Below are 17,640 nucleotides of genomic sequence, written 5' to 3'. Positions count from 1 at the left end.
GCATGGTAGAAGAATTTGTTAAGGTATTTATGGATGCTTTTTCTATTTTCAGTAACTCATTTGATGTATATCTGCAAAATCTTGATAGGGTGCTGGCAATATGTGAAGAGATGAATCTAATACTTAACTAGGAGAAATGTTACTTCTTAGTCTGAGAAGGCATTGTCTTTGTCCATAAAGTATCACGAAGAGACTTAAAAGTTGATCGTTCTAAGATTGAGGTCATAGAGAGGCTACCTCCATCCATATCTATGAAGGGTATACATAGTTTTGTCGGGCATGCTGGGTTCTACAAGTTGTTTATAAGGGATTTCTCCAAGATTTATGTGCAAACTTTTAGTGAAAGAGATAAATTTTCAATTTTATGATGATTGTGTGAAGCCTTTGATGTGTTGAAGAAAAAGCTGATTGAGGAACCTATATTGATTACTCCCGATTAGGAGTTACCTTTTGAGTTAATGTATGATGAGAGCGATGCAACTGTGGGAGCCATATTGGGCAGCAAAAAGAAAAGGTCTTTTATTCAATTTATTATACAAGCAAGACTATGGACATAGCTCAATCTAATTACACGATGATAAAAAAGAAATGTTGGCTCTTGTGTATGAGTTTGATAAGTTTTGGTCATATTTAGTGGGTACCAAAGTAATAGTGTACACGGATCATGCAACTATTCAATACCTTTTTAGTAAGAAAGATGCTAAAATATATCTAATTTGGTGGATATTGTAGTTTCAGGAATTTTATTTGGAGGTTAAAGATTGACGGGGGTTGAGACCAAGTAGCGGATTATCTATCTAGGTGGGAGAGTTGGTTTCATGTTTTAGAAAATAGCAGAATTCAAGAGGAGTTTCTCGATGAACAACTCTTGGCATTGAGCGTCACAGAGCTACTTTGGTATGATGATAGCATAAACTTGATAGTGAGTGGGGTGTACCAACCTTAGAACATAAGTCAACAAAGAAAGAAGTTGTACCATGAGTCCCAATGCAACATATGGGATACACCATATTTGTTTAAATAGGGATCATACTGTGTAATCAGAACATGTATACCAAAATCTGAAGTAAAATAGGTCTTAGAGAGTTGTAATCCATCTCTTTATGAGGGCCACATGGTGGTGAGCGCATAACTCACAAAGTACTATAGTCTAGTTTATTTTGGCCCACCTTATTTAAGGATGAAGCCAGACTTTCTAAAGAGTGTGACTAGTGCCAGTGCATAGGCTCTATTTCTAGGAAGCATGAGATATCTTTGAACAATATTCTGGAGGTAGAGATCTTTGATGTGTAGGGAATAGACTTCATGGGCCATTTTCCTACTTTATATGGAAATATGTACATTCTAGTTATAGTAGATAATCTTTCTAAGTGGGTGGAAGCAGAAACAGTCCTTACTAATGACTCCAAGGTGGTGGTTAAGTTTATTAAGAAGTAGATATTCACAAGGTTTGGAACCCCGAGAGTAATTATTAGTGATGGTGGTGTACACTTCATCAACAGTTGGTTCAGGAATTTTTTGGCCAAGTATAGGGTAGGACACAAGATTTCCACAACCTATCATCCCTAATATAGTGGCCAATTTGAGGTCTCAAATTGCGAGGTGAAGCAATTTTGCAGATGACGATAAATGCATAGCAAAAAATTTGGGCAATGAAACTTAATGATGCACTGTGGGCATATAGGACTGCATACAAGACTCCTATTGGGACATCACCTATAGGTTAGTATTTGGGAAAACATGTCATTTGCCAGTTGAGTTGGAACACCAAGCATATTGGGTTGTAAATAAATTAAACCTTGATGTTGAGTTAGCAGGGCAGAAAGAATATTGTAGTTACATGAGCTTGAGGAATTCCAATTGTATGACTGTGAGAATGCAAAGATTTATAAAAAAAAAGACCAAAAAGTGAAAACCAAGCGTGTTGGGCCGTAAAAAAATTGAACCTTGATGCTGAGTTAACAGGGTAGGATAGAAATGTTGCAGTTACATGAGCTTGAGAAATTCTAATTGCATACCAAAGAGAATGTAAAGTTTTACAGGGAAACGACCTAAAGGTGGCATGACAAACATATTGTGCTTCACTTATTTGAGCTTAGACAGAGGGTGTTGTTGTTCAATTCTAGGTCGAAGTTGTTCCCCGATAAACTAAATTCCAAGTAGTATGGCCCACTTGAAGTGGTCAGGATAAATGATCATGGGGCTATTGAACTGGTTGATAAAGAGGAAGGTAAGACATTTCTACTAAATGGTCAAAGAGTTAAACACTACTGGGGTAAAGACGAGGATCGACAAAGGACGTCATTACAGTCTCCAATGAGTGATTATGAGTTGGGTTTTTCCACAATGTTAAATTAGGCACTGTATGAGAGGCAACACATGAATGTAATGTAATAGTGTAGGAGTTCTATTTGAAAAAAATAAGAAAAGAATGAATAGACAAAAATGTAAGTCATGTCGCAACCAAAACTCAGGTTCTTGGTGGGAGGCAACCCACTTTTCTAACTATTTTTGTTTTTTTTAGGGACTTTCAAGTGAAGAAATGTTGGGAAACATTAAAAAATGTGAAATTCAGAGTGAAATTGCACTAAGAAAAAGGCCAGCCAATTCAAATAAGGTTAGCACCAAGGAGCCCAATCCATTAATTGAGCCCCGCACCGTAGATGTGGTCATCAGGAGCTACTGGAATACTTGCACGCTGAGCTTCACACTGTGGATCCTGGCTCAGGCACTGAAGACTGTGATACAGTTGATAAGAGGGTTCAAATTTTTTCTTGTTTTGACTGGGTCAAACCCGACCCAATCACCCCCTATTTAACCCTCAAATAGATATTTTTCCCCATTTTAAACCCTAAGCATCACACATCAACCCCCCCTTTACCAATGTCGTGCATAGCAAATCTTAAAACCATAAAAAATCTTCTTCTCTTATATTCCTCAACAAGAGAAAGGTATGTTTTCTTAATCTTCAACTTGGGGACAAAATTATTGTGCTAGAGTGAGGGATTCTTTGTGTAAATCTAAACTCTAGTCTTCTAATCCTTTTTTTGTTGGTTTATTGTATTGCAACCTTATTTTTTTTAACCTTGAACGTGAGTTAAAATTTGAATTTTGAGTGATTATGGTGTTGAAATTGTGTTTATAATGCTAAACTCTATCAAAACTCATATGGGTTAGTAGTTGTTCAACTTAGTGGCATAAAGTTGTGTGGAAATTTTTAATGTGTGCATTTTTTGTGTGAGCAAATTGCATGTTTTTCATTTGTGGCTGCTTGATATGAAGGGTGAAGTTTGAATCTTTGTGAATTTGGTATTCTTGTTGGCTCTTGTTATATGTAAATTGCATGCATGGTTGAGGTGGTGGATTAATTATCGATGTTCATTGTATTTTGTGGAAATAAATCAATCGTAATTTGTATTGGTGTCATGATATGAGAATGCATTTGAAAGATGAATTTTGTACACTAATCAATGAAACTTAGTAGGGGAAGTCTGACTACCCAACCAAAAAGATTAGTTGGAGTTGGCTAACAAACTAAGTGTGAGGCGATTACGACTAACCTAAAGCGTGGTTGTGGTTAGCTAGTTCCGTTTCACTAGCACTTTTTAATTTTCATTATGTTGCAGGACTCATGGAATCTAATTGAGAAAAGGCAAATGAGTAGCATTCCCTTTGAGCCAAAGATAGAAAAGGTCCCGTACTGGTAAGGCCCCACTTTCCATAGGCTCGCATATTCCCCGAGGTAATTTTTAGGTGAAAGTTGTTGACACAGACGACCAAAAATGGTACAAGGATAATGATGTAGCATGATATGTGCTGATATACAAGATTGATAGAGAGACATTGAGGGCTAAATATCCAGGTAGTGTGACATGCATAGAGAAGTTGGGGATGCTCTTTATCTTCAATGAGTGGGATAATTGTAACTTGGACATGGTGCATGAGTTTCTATCTAATGGTTTCCAAAAAGAGGGAAAATTATGTTCAAGTTCAGGAAAACAATATGCATTTTGATGCGGCGTCCTTAAACACTTTTTTAGGGATACCAAAGGTTTGCGGGCTCTGTTCAGTCAACCACCGTATTGTGTCATTCGTTACAATTTGTGGAATTCTAGGTCCGTGGTCAAGTGGACAAAACACAAGTATAAGGGATATCACAATACTTTCCCTTATGCACACTTGAACAAAGAAGCAAGATTTTGGTTGAGAATTATTTATGTCTGCCTGGTCCCAGTCTCTCACTTGTCCAACATTACTCGTGATTGGGTAATTCTAGTTTATGCTCTTATGACTAACAAAGTTATAAATACAGGTTTAGTGTTGATATCCCCTTTGAGGAAGGTGAGAGTAAAAACTGGCTATAGGTACAGCTTTAGGGGAGTGATATCATAGTTCTTAAAGAGTCATGGTGCGGAGGAAGATCCAACGAATTTCAAGATACCTCAAAGTGTGAGAGGAATTGATGTTTCTTGGGTGAAGGAGCCCAAATATTTTTTGGGCCTACTTTACACATGTTGAGAGGCTTGCTCATGATGAAAATATTACCAGTTTCATGTTTGGCATGAAACACCTGACTATGATGTGTGTAGATCGGCGCCCTACAGAGGTTGAGTTGAAGAAGCTTGAGGATGATTACCCACTGAGCAAGCATGCTAGAATCCTATATTGCATTGGACCTGACTTTTAGGAGCCACTAGATGATCATGTACTTATGAATGAGGATGAGAGGAGAGTTGATTCTGAAGTAGATTTAGAGTTTGTGTTTGAAGAGGATTATAACGAGTATAAGGAGGAGTAGATGCACAGGGATTCTTTCCACCCATCTTTTGTTTTTCTTATAATTTGTTTGTATCAGGGACAATGCCTTATTTAGCTACAAATGGAATCAAAACGTAAAGAATTTTAATTAGAAACTCATATCCTCGCTCAATGATGTAGTTGTGAGACTAGTTCAAAGAGATAAACCTGAAAAGAGTGGTAAAAGTACACATTCAAGTACTGGTGCTATGACCATAAAGATAGAAAATCCTTCCCTGGTTTGAATCACCTTGAATAAAGAGTAGGCAAACAAGAAGTAAAACATAACATAAATATTGAATTCTAAGAAGGTGGGGGGGGGGGGGGGACCTTTCCCTTGTATGCGCCTTTATTTATATTTTTTCTATTTTAGAATTACCAATAGAGAATCTTTCTAAAAAAATCTCTCTGCCAAAATGCAATTTGTCGAGTTCAATTAAAGAAGCACCTTGCTTTTTTCTTAGGTAGCTTTTTCTTACGCCTATTTAGCTAGTGGGACATTGGTCATAGCCAAAATTCATCAAAGGGAAAAACCGTGAATATATTGTTTAGAGAATGACTATTCCCAAATTGTATACATAACCCCATAGCCCACAATTTGAAAAATAAAGTTCATTGAAATGAATAAATGTTAAACATGACTGTGTTACATGCCGTAGCCCTCGAATCTCTCTAAATATTGGTTAAAGCTTTGCTAAAGATCATAATCGACATTTTTCCTTTAGCATATTATTAGAAAATAATAAATTTTTTAAACCTTTTGGTACAACCAATCACTTGTCTAAAGTACTATTAAGAATTGAATTGATTGAATTGCTAAGCACATAAGTCATTGTGGATTCGACATTCGGCTTTCTAAGAATCATTATACTACTTGCTAGACTATTTACACTTGTGTGTGTGGTATAACACGCCAAGAATCAACTATAGATATGCAGGTTTGAAGTTAAAGACATGGATTTGAAGTCAAACTTCAAACATGTAGGTCTGAAGTCGGGACCTGACAAAACGTAATTTCAGATCTGCATGTCTAGAATTTGAAATCAAATTTGAACTTTGATTTATCAAAACCTCATACCTTTGGATTTTAAGTTAGTCTTTGGAAGGTTTGAATTCAGGCCTCAAGAATGAAGAAAAAAATTAGAAGTTGTAGGCTATACGGTGTAGACTCAGGTTAGGTTTTTGGTTTAGAATCGGGGTATGGTATTAGATCCAGAGTGGGGGTCAGGTCACGAGTCTCGTGTAAAGGTCAGGTCTCGGTTCAATGTGAATAGTAGAGCAAGAAACATTTCTTGCTTGTAATGATTATGACCATGTGAATAAGAGTATAATTTTCTCCCTAAAGGAGATGTTCACCATACAAATAATGTTATGAGACATGTGGTAGTACATAATTATTTGATATCTCCAAAAGAGCTAATGTGTTACTACTTAGAGAATTGTTCATATATGATATTAAGATTGTAGTAAGTCTCAAAAGTAACTTATTAAGTTTCAAATACACTAACCAAAATTAAAAATATATTGAGACTATAAATTATGAGAAGATTTAACATCTTTATAGAACTACAACTAAAGGGGTTTTAAATATTTATGTGAAAGGTTACTCATCTTTTATTCATGTTTGTTAATAGAAATATGGGCATGGTGATGAAATCACATGCGATGGTAAACTAAAAGTTTACTATAAATTGGCATGATCGGTTGGTCATCCCGATTTAAATGTGATGCAAAAATAATTGAGGATTCATATGTTTATATATTGATGAAATAAAAGGTTCTTCACGAATTGTTTTATACTGCTTGTTCTCATGATAAATTTATCATTATACAGCTAAAGTTGAGATTGTATATCCCTTGAATTTTTGAAATATTTAAAATGTGAATATGGACCCGTTCACATACCATGTGGATTGTAACTATTATATGATTTAATAGATGCATGTATGATTGATCACATGTTCTTTGATAGTGCACCTTGCAACTTGATTTTTGCAAGGTTGTTTGCTCATATTAAACTAAGAGCATGGTTTCAAACTATAAAATTATTGATAAAACTGGTTGGTTAGCAAAATATGTATTATCGCTAAACTATTGATTATGAGAACAAATTTATCAAAAGAAACTTGGTATATATGAGATGTGTTATTTAAAATGTAGCAGGACTTGTATGCATTAAGCCAACAACATTTTCCTATTTTGTTGGTTCAGGATCAGAAACCAAATGATTTCCATCTAAAAATTTGAATATGCAACATCTGATTTAATTTCTCCACTACGCACAAAGATGGATCTCTAAATGAGGTTAAGGTGAATGTTAGATTTTCTAATATTAGGAGTGAGAGATAATTAGAAACTGAAATTCTGTATAAAAGCTGAATTATCTATATCCTCATAAAAAAAGTTAAACTTAAAGTTCAAGACATAATTCATGATTTGCAAAATATTGCAAGTTCATTGTCAGATACATTCAATGACCAATGTTATAATTCAACTGTAAATGCTCCAATAAAAAGTTCTTGAAGAATAAAGTCTATGACATGTTTGAATAGATTAATCAGTTCAAAGATAAAACTCCTTGAAGAAGAAGAAGAAGAAGAGGAACAAATGATCATAATAGTTATTGTAATAAGGCAATTGGTTTAAAAGAGTACCATGACATAATACTTCATAAGCTATTGAAAAAAATTTAGATACCAAAAAATGATAAAAAATAAAGAAAACTTGACAAGTTATGTCGTACTGAAACTAATATCCAAATGACCGTCGATGATATCTTTGATATAATGTATGGTGAAGAGGATAGTGAATTCAAATCTATCAAAAGTGTGAATAGATAAATGATTTGCCAAATAAAACTATGTAATTCAAGTATATTTTATTCTACTTGAAAAAGTGAGGTTTTGGGCTTATAATCCAAAGACCAAGGTACAAGGTAAATGGGGTACAAATCAACTCTTGTACGAAAGTAAAATGAAAATGTAAATCCATAAGAAATAAATTATGGTTTGTACCTTGTGGTATAAAGATTTTTTCACAAAAACTCTGACATTATTGTATGGAGATATATTCTCTTGTGGTGGATGCATTTATGTTTCTTTCAGTCTGATAATAGATGAAAAATTTGAATACGTATCATGAATGTTTGTAATGTCTAGCTAGATGGTACATGTTATATGAAAATTCTTGAGGACTTAAAAAGTTTAAACCGATACCATTAAATCGTACCCCAATGGATGTGAAATCGGATAAAATACAGTAAAATCAATTTAGATCTTATGAAAGTGGTTTGAACATACTATACTTTAGTGCAGTTGGTGGACTTATATATTCTGCTATTACTATCCAAAAGATAATAATTTTATTAAAGGCAAGATATAATTTACCTTTATGTGGATATATTTGAGTGAGATCAAACATCGGTATGAATCTATTATTTCTAACCAGTATTATCAAGAATTATTGGTTATGCAAATAGCGAAAGGTTATTTGATCCACATAAGTCGTACCACATGAAAGTTATCTATTTGTAAATGAGAATACTGTCATATCATGTTATTGTACAAGATAGAGAATTCTATTATCATGCAAATAAAAGTGTCCGCAACTTGAAAGTTGCTACAAACAATGAATGAACAAATTGCTTGTGATGATGAGGTTATGAATAAAATAATTATCAAAAATATATATTAATGAGCTCAAAGACTCAACATATCCAAGAAATAAGAAAATAGTGTATCAGGATGAGTTCAAGAATGTAATATATTCATGAATGTGACTTGGTCACAAATATTCTGTCAATTTCGACATTTGAAAAGTTGGCAAACAAGAATGGAAGACATTATAAGAAGAATTAAGTGATGTTTTAGTCAGGGGAAGTATAATACGCATTGTACTTTTTATCTTGATCGAGGTTTCATTCCACTGAATTTTCTTGATAAGTTTTTAATGAGACAACAAAATAATGCATATTTAAGATACGTGTACTCTTTTTTCTTTACTAGGATTTTTCCCACAACATTTTTTCCTAGTAAGGTTGTAACAAGGTACATTATCTAAGGGCATCCAAGGAAGATTGTTATAAAATATTATAGTATGGATATCCACTATTTCAAGAATTTACTCCCTCAACTTATATCCATCACTTCCCTCCATTATGAAGATACCCTTCACCATTCATGACCATTATTCTTGTAACCTTACACCTCCATAAACTTCTCCATTATATTCATGATTAATACCATATTTATAATAACCTTTTGTATGCCTCTATGTAACACTATAAATAGGGGCATAAGGATTCATATTGTATACAATTGATACATATGAACACTTTAAAGAAAGATAATTATCTTATATATTGTTCCTCTTGTTCTTATATATATTTAACCAAATCCAATTTACCCATATTTTATAGTATAAACAATATAAATTTTGCATCTTTTGAAGCTAATTACTCCCTATCCCAACTCATTTTCAATACTACTAAAAGTCAATGATTTGGTCCACATGGATATATCACTTAATTTTACACAGATACATCACTCAATATTATTAAAATAATGAAATAATTTTACCTGAATACATCATTATCATCTGAATACATTATGACTCAGATATATTTCCAACTAATTCGGTAATATTTCACGCATAATGTACCAAGAATAAGATATCTTTGTGTATCAGTAATATTAACATCAGTCTAATATATAACTTTAATTAGATACATTAGTTCATATATTAGCCACATAAAAATCCATATATATATATATATATATATATTAATTTTGTGAAATTCTTCTATCGGAGGAAACAACCGTTTCTGATAAGATCTGGCCAGATCTTTGCTTGTATCAATAAAACTCTCTGACATTCACTGAAAAAATGACTCTTTACAAATTTTCAATGAGCTGGTTGTTTGTGTGGATCCCATTAAGATGGAGACAAAGCAAAAAAGGAAAGAGAAAACGAAGGAAAAAGGGTTTTTTTAGAGATGTGGTGATTTTTCTAATGGAAATTGAAGCAAAGAAGACTAGTTTTTGCGGGTGGATGGTTGATTTTGATGGAGGTTTGATGTTAGAATGTTGATGATGAAAAATGGAGAAAAAATATTGTTGTTGGTGGAGTGGTAGTGAATATGTTTGGAGAATTAATGAAGGTCATTTTTCATGATGGTGTTGTTGTCGATGGAGAAGGAGAAATGGTGAGAGAGAAAGGAGGGATAGGATGCAATATGAAGGGTGTGGAATGTATTTAAACTTTTTAGATAGAAAAACTAGAATTAATAATTTGTGTAATTCCTTAAAAGAGTTGAGATTTTAAGTAGTTATAGTAAGTTAAGTAGTGGTATTATGTAATTTTTACTATTTTATTGTAATGACACCTAGGTCATTTTTTATATTTTTGCTTATTTTTGTCATTTAGAGCTTTTCTATAGCTGTCCCAAGTCATTTATGACTTCTTGGAGATGACAGTTCAATTATAGAACAGCTTATTTGATTTTTAGAGTCAATTCTCTATTTTAAAGTCTCCATTAGTTAGAATTGGCTACCAGGCAAAAACTTCAGTCAAACAACCTCATATACCAATTCTAACAGTTTCAACAGCTCCAAACATTAATTTTAGGCTAGGTGTATTCTTGGTTCAAGTTTTGAGGCTCCCAAACTTATTTCGAGCTATTGGCCGAAAGTTAAGAAAAATAACACATGGGTGTGGGACACACTCTTTGTCGAAACAACCTCAAAATGGAATTTTAACTGCTCCATTGATTCCGAATAGGGTAGCATAGGTTTTTTTGTGTATACAAGATTCCGAGTGAATATCAAGGGGTCAGAAGAGACTAAAAAACTTTCAAGTCTCCAGCTGATGCACTTCATTGGTGTGACCACTAAAGCGGCCCTTTGGGCTCTTTAGCGACCTTCCGACGCCTAAGTTGCCCTGGCCAGCTCTGCAAGTATTGCTTTGGTGGTATATTGGCCGCTAAAGCGCTACCCGCTTTAGCGCCAACTGACTGCTTAAGCAGATACCCTATCAGTGTGAGTACGACTTTAGCATTAACGGCTAAAGCAACCCAGGGCCTGCTTTAGCGGTACCTAGACACCTTGAAATCCTATAAATACCCTACTTAACCCATTTTCTCCCATTTTCACCCAGTTTCAAGAGTATAGAATCCTAAAAAGTGTGAAAACTTGAGAGAACTATTAGTGGGTGATTTTAGGGTATTCGTAAGCTCGAGTAATGCGTTTCTTCTCCCAATTCACTACAAGAAAAAGGTCTATTTAAGACCAACATTCAGGGATGAGTCAATAATTTGGTCTCTAAAAGTATACTTATTAGGACGAAATTAAATTCCGGTCCCTAATAGTGCATTTTTTTGGGAAGGAATAAAATCTAGTCCTAAGAAAATTATTAACTAGTCCCTATTAATAATTTATAGAGAAGTACCGCCAAATTATTATAATATTATAAAATATTTAATAAAAATAATATATGCTAATCAAACTTAAGGCCCCAAAAAGGAAAAAACTCTTTGTATTCTACCAATATCATGCCCTAGCTATTGTTGCTCAAAATTTCCATGGGCTATTCTCCAATATCATGCCCTAGTTATTGTTGCTCAAAATTTCCATTGATAAATTTCTCATTGAATGCTACCGATAGCGATTTCGTCAAGTTTGTTCAACTCTACGGTGACCCATATCACAAGAGACGTCGCTTCTTGCTCTATCATTGGAAACCCTCCTTCTTATTTCACTTGGTAACATCTTCATTCTCTTCATCTTACTCGACTTGTACAATCTTCAGTAGGCTAGTTAAACCTATAACTTGATGTTAGAACTCGACATGAATTGGTTGGTGAAATATTCCTAACCTATTTTCAGAAAAGTTTCATTCACTTGGGACTCTCTCCCTGATTACTGATAAGTATAGTAATCCTATTTCTTTTATTTTTTAGTGAAAACAACAGAAGTGATGGATGGTTGTGGAAAGGATATTGAAGGGCTATCCTAGTACATTTTATAAAAGGGAAGTGTAAGACTAGGGATGAAATTTTCATGGGAAGAATGGAGCCTTGTGCTGATTGAATTCCTTATTTATTGAAAAAAGTGAAATCACTTTTAAATTAATTTTATTTGTATGTACATTGGGGGTTGAGCACACATCAATGACATTCGTAAGTTATGTCCAATCTCTCTTATGCATTCCTAATCTCTTTTATGTCCAATCGTAACTTCTATTATCGGTATGATTTATTATCTCTCTATAAAGATAAGAGTAAATACTTTTGTTCACCATCAAGGAAAAATGGAAATTTCAGTCAATAGTTATCACCATCAAGGAGTCAAAAAGTTCTCTCAGAGGTTTGTGCCTATGGCATTTTCCCCTAATGGTTTAGTTGAAGGTTTTTATTACTTGGATGCTTATAATCCTGCTGAGGGTAAGTTTATTATGGGACTTCGCCCTCACTCTGAGAGAATGAGGAAATAGGATAGTGATGAATTTGATTATCCTGGATGTACAATTGCTTATCAGGTACCAAATTAGATGTCAACATTATTATTAAAAGAAACAGTTATTTATCAGACTATTAGTATTATATATCTTAATCTTACACCATGTTGAATGTGATTTTGATAGGAGTTTGTAAAGGCATCAGTTGCTTATCAGAAGTGACAAAATAGCTCAACAACAGTTCAAAATCCTTTGAAGCTTAATCAAGAAATGAAGAAAAAGAGGAAAATTATAGTTAGAAGTTTTTCCATTGCTAGAGATATATACGAGAAAGGTCATCCAATCTAGCCATCTAAAACTTTAGACTTAGATGTAGGAGCAGAATTTCTAGAGGTACATGACTAATTTTGAACCTACTGACTCCATCCATTGTATTCGCCTTAACGAACAACTATGATGTTTTTTTTACAGTCTAATAAATCATTGAGTTTAAAACAAAAAACAAGGTTAATGCAAATGGGAGAAATAGTAAGGAATGCATTATCCTATTTGTAGAAATTGAAAATCAATGAGGAGAAAGAGGGGTTGGCTAGGAAAGTAATAGGGAAAATTACAATGAAACAACTATCTGATCTAAAGTCATTTTACAATATGATGGGATAGATATGTTCAAAAGTCTTAGAGAGAAATTATAGGACCTTAGAGCTTTGATGAGGAGTTTTGATCTTTCTACACAAGGTTTATTCTTTAAATTAATTTTTATTTGATGTCGAGCTCATGTAGTATTTTGTCTTCTTTATAAAGTCAAGTGAATGATTTTCTTTTTTTTATCAAATCACGTGAATTGGTATGGTCCTTTTCTGTTACCAGAATTAAAAGTAGGGTTGTTTGTAATGTGGTTGAGTTTCTTTATTATTGTTGTTGTACACTTTTTATAAACTGACTTGAGTGGAACTGCATTCTTCTCTTTCATGATATCTCTTGCTTGCTACTTCCCATTTGTTAGAAAGTACAGCCAACTCTAGCAAGTGAATAAGTGCAATGCGTGCATGATATATTGATTGATCAAATTGGAGGAACTACCTACACCACCTATATTCGTTTGAGGGGTGACTGGTGTATGGATAATTAGTGAATTCTGGTCCTTAAAGGTGATTATTTAGTAGTAAAAAAAATGACATGTATTGTGTTGAATGGTAGGGGGATTCAAGTAACATAGGTTTGTAATTGAGGCATGGTTGGTTGATGTATGAGTGGATAGAAATACAATTAACATGATGAACTTCTCGAGTGCTTTTTTGATGAACATAGAAAATAAGGCAACTTGAACTACCACATAAAAGGAATTTGAAATTTTGTCGCGGTATATTCATTATGCAAAATTATGTTATCTTATCTATTTCCCTCCCTCGACATATATTATAGTTTTTTGAGTACATAAATTAGTGGATTTCCTTAGAACTGCTTTTGAAAAAACAACCTTTAGCTTCCATTTTATAGTGTTAAGAGACTCAAAAGAGATTAAATCCTCTATTCTTGTTGTCCCTTAATAAACTCTTAAATTGAGTGGAGCACAGTCACAAATGACAAGTATTTTTGGTAAAACCTTACGAGTTCTATATTGTTCTAATCTATTGTTTTAGCTGTAATTATGTAAGATGCTTTGCTGTTCCAGTTCCTTGCATGGATTTGACATAAATACAGTCTATATGGCTATGCCATCAGGGATTCGGGTCTTCCCAAATCAATGTACTTCAAAATCCATCTATTTTCTTACCTGTAATTTTAGATTTGGTTTTGTTAAATTGAGAGAACTTGTTGTTTCTATGGTTACTTATAGGCTGTACTAGATTCCATTGGTGTTTCAGTATGGCAGATGGTTGTGGAACCATGTAATATGTCATAGCTTCATTAAAATCTTCCAAAGGAGTCTGAGAATGGCCATGTTAATCTTACAAATGGTGCTAGTAGTGATAGTAAGAGCAGTGATGGTAAAGAGGATGATGACTCAGTTGTTATTCATGTGGATGATTTTAGTAAAACTGGTCGAATTACATTTGCCTGTGATGATGGTTGTGTTCAAATCTACACCATTTCAGATAAGAAGAATTTGTCTTATAAAAGATCATTGCCTAGGGTCAGTGGTGAGGCAACTGCCCCTAAGAGTTATAGCACAATATCTGATTATTGCTTTGGGATTTCTATAGTTACTGTTTTGATGATTGCAGAACGTACGCTGAGTGTCACTTGGAGTTCTGATGTAGAGAGGATATTTTCTGGTAGTAGTGACAAGTATGTCTATTTTGAACTTAACTATTCTACCTTCTAATCTCACCTATTTCTCAATGAATATGTGTGTTGTGTGTTGTATTGTTGTCTACTCCATTCCAGTATGTGTGTGTGAGTGGAATTGAAGTGATGAATCCAAAAAAAACCCTCCCATATATTCCTCTGTATGTGTAGTATATATGGGTGTATTGCGTTGAAGGAAAATCTGGGGAGTATGTATATTTTTATTATATGTATTATGCATGTGAATATCTTGATGGAGGGGGTGTATGTGTGAAGATCAGTGAGGGTAGTCTGTGTAATGTGTGAGAGTGTGTTGTGTGTATATAAATTATGAGAGAGCCCTCTGGTGACCAGAATTTTAATTTACCTTTACTTTTAAACTGAAAGTGTTTTGAACTCTTTTATGCCAAGTTCTATACAATACCTTTATTTAAAAAAATTATGTTACTCATATCATCAGGAACTAGTACCTTTATATGGACTACTGGTACCTGCACATCTTTCTCACCACCAATAACCATATCATCAGGAACATGATGTTTGACCCCATTTTCATACTTATATGGTCAGTAAATGCACTGACCACATCAGTAGATGGACCTGCAATACTGTCTACCCTAACTTCTACCTCTTTTCCTTCTCCCAAATCCTGCAATTAGGATGTATTTATCAAACTACACACCACATAATTTGGATTAACAAGATGGGGGTTAACACCCTTCTCAACATCACTAGATTCTCGCACAAAACCAGCCACACCATCACCAGATTCATGCATAAAACCAGCCACACAACCATAGGTATCACAGGGTTGGGGAGAAAGAATACCCGTTGTTCTTAAATCTAGCTTGTTGTGTTCAACTTTATTTACATTCAGATTTACCACTTTTCCAGCTTCTTCTTGTTGTTCTGAGCACACATCTTCATTCTGAGAAGCTTGTGGACCTTTGGATTTATAAGTTTTTTGCTGGTATTGTTGTTGTTTTTGTTATTGCTGGTGATTTTTTCTTTTTCTTCTCGATCCTTCAAGTCTGCCACTGGTCATTTACCTTCCCTTGCCCATTTTCTTTCCCTGCCTGCATTTTTTTTCTTATTGAAGTAGAATAAATACAGCCTTAAGAGAACTCTGTTCATATGCAAGTTGTGACAATGAAGTGCTACTAAGGTTTGTGTATACTCTTGAACTCGCTCACTTGTTAACTATTGAAGTATTTGATTATGCTTAGTATGAAAATATGATGGGAGATACTTGTTACATGCTATGTGCGGTGAGCTACCTTCTAAACCATATGCTAAGTTTTAAGAAAGGATTAATTTTTTTTTGGTATATGAAGTCGGTGTACAGAAATATTGTTTAGTGAACTTGGTCTAAGCTAAAATGGATGTAAGGAAAATCTTTCAAGAACACTGCTTTAGTAAATCTCTGTTGGTTGTGGAGTGTTCTCTTAGTTCTTTTTCACTCCCCTGGTGTATAAATATTGATATTAGGGTATCTCTCTTTATATTTAGAGCCGATAACAAAACTCGAATAGCAAAATCATCTGTACATAGTGAGAAATATAGGTTGCACTTGTTAGGGAAGCTAGTCCTTTCAAGAACCATATCTTAGCTTTTAAATCGAAAGAAAAAGATTTACCTTCGCAAAGGCATTTAACCAGCCAGATTACCTTTATTTTTTGTGCATTAAAATGTTGTAAGTTGTTAGACATAGAAAAGAAAAGTTCCTTGAATGGAGAAAAACTAAGAAGAACTAAAGTACCTGCATTAGTATTTATTTTTTGCTCCATATCTTGATATTTTCTGTCATTTCTTTTTCAGAATAATATCACTTTTTCAGAAGTTTGTGTACATCTTACACTTTAATGATATTCTTTATATCCCTTCACCACTCTGCCCACGATTGTACCATGCATTACCAATGACAAATATAGATGGAGATGATGAAGATCCAATTACTTTATATTTGGTAAGTTGGCTATGTTAATTTTGTTGGTCCTATATTGAGTAATAATATAGGAATCCTCCTTAAGACTATTTTAGTGAAATTCAAACAAAGATTACCTTGTTGATCTGTATATACAAGTCTCATTGACCCAATTCTGGAACAACTATAGTTGTACATATGCTAGTGTTGAATGTTTCAATAGCTTCTTTACTGCAACAACAACATTCTGGTAGGAGCATAATTTTTTTTAAAAAAAAATATTAGCACAAGATTGTACCAAAACACCTAACTCTCCCATTTAATAGGCAAGTTTTTTTGGGTTAGGTTCTTCTATTCCATCTATAACACAGGCCAACAAAGATGCTACTATAACTCTACACCCGAGTACAATTTTTTTAAAATGATGCACCACACTACCACAGAACAATGTCTTGTTATTCTCTTTGTTTTACCTCTTTATAAGCTTATCTTGCTTATTTAACACACAACCTATTCATTTTAAACTTGACATTCTAGTGCTGCTTTGCAGTACATATGTCTATCTAGATTTGTAGATTTATAGGTAGTAATGAGACAGGACACAAGGTTGTCAAACTTATGTTTCTGAGCACACATATCTGCATCTTGAGAACCTTGTGGACCTTTGGATTTATATGTTTTTTTTTGGTATTGCTGTTGTTATTTTTTTGTTGCTGGTGGTTTTTGCTTTTCCTTCTCCTTTGAGTCTGCCACTGGTCATTTACCTTTCCTTGCCCATTTTCTTTCTCTGATCGCAGTTTTTTTTCTTATTGAAGTAGAATAGATGCAGCCCATTAAAGTGTATAATCTTGAACTCGTTCTCTTGTTAACTGCTGAAGTATTTGATAATGCTTAGTGTAAAGATATGATGTACATATTGGGCTATACTTGTTACTTCATCTCTACACTTAAGTGTTTAAAAATTGGATTTAATACTTTGATATTCACTTACTTGATTTATGTCCAGCATATGAGGTGAAGTGATGTACTAAATTTTTGCTTTACTGTTGCAGAAGTTACTTGATTTAGGTGAAATAGTAGGAATTGAAAGTCGAGGAATTGATTATTTTTTGATCCTGTGATAGAAGCTCGCAATTTGAACTGAAAGTTGATGACTTAAACAGTAAAAACAGGAG

The 17,640-nt window shown here is 33.9% G+C and overlaps 1 pseudogene; it reads left to right on the top strand.

Annotated features, from left to right (window-relative positions):
- The first annotated feature begins 12,102 nt into the window (after positions 1-12,102).
- LOC124886527 lies at positions 12,103-12,973 on the top strand (annotated as a pseudogene).
- Positions 12,974-17,640: the final 4,667 nt, after the last annotated feature.

This window comes from Capsicum annuum, chromosome 8, assembly GCF_002878395.1.
Source record: "Capsicum annuum cultivar UCD-10X-F1 chromosome 8, UCD10Xv1.1, whole genome shotgun sequence".
NCBI lineage: Eukaryota > Viridiplantae > Streptophyta > Magnoliopsida > Solanales > Solanaceae > Capsicum > Capsicum annuum.
Note: the sequence above shows the minus strand (reverse complement) of the source record. Positions and strands in the feature narration are given on the sequence as shown.